The sequence below is a fragment of the Otolemur garnettii genome, unplaced genomic scaffold, assembly GCF_000181295.1.
Source record: "Otolemur garnettii isolate 467f Iridium unplaced genomic scaffold, OtoGar3 scaffold00081, whole genome shotgun sequence".
NCBI classification, from domain to species: domain Eukaryota; kingdom Metazoa; phylum Chordata; class Mammalia; order Primates; family Galagidae; genus Otolemur; species Otolemur garnettii.
Window position 1 is genome coordinate 3,362,927 of NW_003852476.1, and position 3,959 is coordinate 3,366,885.

At 40.6% G+C, this 3,959-nt stretch overlaps 1 protein-coding gene across 1 annotated transcript in view; it reads left to right on the forward strand.

The window, feature by feature from the left end:
- The window catches only part of KIAA0586 (KIAA0586 ortholog), a 156,307-nt gene that overhangs the window by 145,440 nt on the left and 6,908 nt on the right, over positions 1-3,959 (forward strand). The window lies entirely within an intron of this gene.

Here is a 3,959-nt window from a genome sequence, read left to right on the forward strand (position 1 = left end):
CCAGCAGTTGGAGGTTGCTGTGAGCTGTAAGGCCATGGCACTCTACCCAGGGGGACAGCTTGAGGCTCCGTCTCAAGAAAAAAAAAAAAAAAAAAAGATTTCTTTCTTTTGTCAGCACAGTAGCAATATTAATACCAATTTTTAATTCTTCTAAAATATCTATTAATTCACCCCAGATATAGAACTCACTTCTTACACTAAACTCAGCTCTCCAAAAGGCAGAAGTTAAGGAACAGGAAAAAAATCTATCGTCTCCCTTTGGAAAGTTTATAAAATGTTGAATTAAAAGGCTGCAGGTGTGGTATTCAGAGTGCTGAGGATAGTACTTGAGATAATTCCATCTAGGGGAGGTTATTTGTTGGGACAGGACAGTGTTTAAACTTTGAAGTCAGTTTTAAACAAAGTGAAGCAGCTGGAACCTGGCATAAGAAGAAACAAATCCTTCACATTAACTATTGCTTTTTAGAGGAAAAAGCATTGGAGTTGTTTTTACAGGTGCTGGTACGTTTATTCTTCCTATAGGAGCTGCTTTATTTTTACCTTCAGTTATAAATTTTAAAATAAACATTTGTCAACTAATTTGAAAAACAGAAAAAGTAGTAGGCTATACATACATGTCTTAAACATCTTTTGAGATGAAACTATTATAACATTTTAAATAGCCTTTTTTAAGCATAAAAGTAAGGAAACAAATAGTGACTAATTTTGGAAAGCAGAGACAAATAAAATGTCCCATAGGAACCACCAGATGCCCAGGCACCATCTTCATCAAGACCTGTGGGATTTCTTCTCAAGCTCTGAAAGGAAGCTCTGGAGGGATGATGTTGAGAAACCTGCAGGATGGGGTTACGATGTGAGGAGAATTCAAGTCAGCAGGCTAGTTTAGCAGCTGCTTACACAAGGACTTGAAACAAGAGTGGATGAGGCTGGACAGGAAAAATGCTTCAAAAACTCAGCAAAACGCAGCTGAAACACAGTGACCCTCTCACAGACAGCTGGGAAGCAACTGCATTGCTGGGACTCTGGGCTGATTTTAAAGATAAGATGTGGTCAGTGTGAATCTGAGCAAGCTGTTAGTCGAGAGGCACTATAGCCTGTCCAGGCAGAAACAGGTCAGCTTGGTCCAGCAGTCACTTCAAAGCCCACACCGTGCTATAGCTTTATAGAAGGCAGAGATAAGACACAGTCAGTTTCCCAGTGGAGCATGTGTGTGTTTGCTTTTTTTTAATGAATTAATTTTTTTAAGTTTATGTATTTATTTAATTTAATTTTTTTTTTTTTTTTGAGACAGAGTTCCTCTGTCACCCTAGGCAGAGGGCCATGGTGTCATAGCTCACAGCAACCTGAAACTCCTGGGCTTAAGAAACCTTATGCTGGCTTGGCACCTGTAGCTCAGTGGTTAGCGGAGCCGGCCACATACCCCAGGGCTGTTGAACCTGGCCTCCACCTGCTAAACAACAACAGCTACGGCAGAAAAATAGCCGGGCGTTATGGCCGGCTACTCCCAGCTACTTGGGAGGCTGAGGCAAGAGAATCATTTAAGCCTAAGAGTTTGAGGTTGCTGTGAGCTGTGACACCAGGCACTCTACCAAGGGCAACATAGTGAGACTCTGTCTCAAAAAATAATATAATAATAATAAATCCTTATGCCTCAGCCTCTTGAGTAACTAGGACTACAGGCACCTACCACCATGCCTGGTTAATTTTTCTCTCTTTAGTAGAGATGGGGGCTTGCTCTTGCTCAGGCTGGTCTTGCACTCCTGAGCTCAAGGAGATCCTCACACCTCAGCCTCCCAGAGTGCTGAGATTACCAGGTGTGAGCCGCTGTGCTCCTGGCCTGGAGCACATGTTTGACAAGAACAACAGACTCCCAAGCTAATAATAATACTGGGTGATAACGTCACAGAGACTTATTACTGTGTACCTACTGACCTGGTCACTTGGAACACACAAAGTTTCTGTCCATGCTCTTAAGGAACACATTGTCCAATGGAAGTGACAGACGTGTAAATATTGACAGTGCAGGTGGTAAGTGCTGCATTCAAGTAGCCTTTGGTGTCCACAATTAACATGAGAGAAACTGCTGATATTTTAGTGTCAGTCTGTTGCTGGACAGACACTTGAATGTGGGGCTGGGGACCCTTTAAGCCCATGATTCTTAGATATTTAGGAACCACAGATCAGCTTAAGACACTGATAGCTGTGACCACTTACCTTCCTCCCAAATTCTACTCCTACAAAGATGATGTGCATGCAGTTTCAGGGTCCTCACAGCTGTCAGTGGATCCCAGGTTAAGATCCTCCATATAGCTGGAATAAGTGCTGCCGAAGCAAGCACGCATGCCTGGATTAAAGATTATTACACTTGTTTACCTTTAAATTTATTTTTAAATGCACAGTTTATAAGAAACCAATTTTATCTGCATGGAGAAGAACACCACTAGTTCATCCATATGGCTGGTGCCAGGTGTGGTTTCTTAGAACAAGCAGTTTGAGGCACTGTAGCTGCTCCGTAGAGTCACCACGGAAGCTTCCTTTACTTTTGTATGCTTAAGTTGTTTTAGGAGAGTACTTTGTTTGGATTCTTCTAAGTTTAAAAATGACAGAGAGATAATAATGGGTTACCAAATGTTTAAGAATTAGAATAGAATCTAAAACCTGTTGACAAAGTGGATTATCTAAACCCAAAAAGCTATGTTACACATATTTTAAAAATATATCTGTAGGCCAGGTACGGTGGCTCGTGCCTGTAATCTTAGCACTCTTGGGGGCAGAGGCAGGTGGATCACTTGAGCTTAGGAGTTCAAGACCAGCCTGAGCAAGAGTAAGACTCCCATCTCTACTAAAAATAGAAAAATAGGGCAGCGCCTGTGGCTCTGTGAGTAGGGCACCGGCCCCATATACTGAGGGTGGTGGGTTCAAATCCCGCCCCAGCCAAACTGCAACAAAAAAATAGCCAGGCATTGTGGTGGGCACCTGTAGTCCCAGCTACTTGGGAGGCTGAGGCAAGACAATCACCTAAGCCCAAGACCTCGAGGTTGCCGTGAACTGTGATGCCACAGTACTCTACCAGGGACAACAAAGTGAGACTCTACTCAAAAAAGTAAAAATAAAAAAAGACAAATTAATTAGTTAATAAAAATAGAAAAACTAGCCGGGGCATTGTGGTGGGTGCCTGTAGTTCCGGCTGCCTAGAAAGCTGAGGCAGGAAGATCGTTGAGCCCAGTGAGCTATGCTACTGCTGAGTCTAGCCAGGGCAGCAGAGGGAGACACATTTAAAGCAAATAAACAAATAAATATATATACATATATAATATGCAACCAGTATCTTAAATGGATGTTAAACATTTTCTATCATTGCCTACGGTACTTAGAATAAATTATAGTTTGCTTTTACTTGGTTTTATAAATTCAACATCAAAGAATATAAAACATAAAAATTCTTTGTGAATTTTAAGTATACTTAAAGAAAAAAATTACAATTTCAAATGTCTAAAAAGTGTGCTAAGTTAGATCTTAGGATGCTTCCCATGCACAGTCTGTGTGGCATCCCTGGCTCACACACACACCGGGCTAACTGGCACACTGCAGATCCATGGCATCAGGGAATAGCTGGTTTTTTAGACCTGAAAAACAGCTGTTGAAACAATTACATCATAGAGTAATGACTTGACTTTGAAAATTCTAAAAGTCAAACTTTAAAAGCTTAAAACTACATTTAATATAAGTAGAACACATATTTGCTTTCATGGTGATTTATTAAGATACTATGTCTTTTTCAAAAAAAAAAATTAAACTCTATGAAGACCATAACTGGACATGAATATTATCCCTTTTTCCTGTTCACAGCAATCTAAGTGATGCTTTTAAAAAATACATACCCAGTCTAAAGAGTTCTCTGTGTAAATGAACACTTTAAAAAGTCTTCCCAAAATGGTACATTAACCAACACCTTTAGA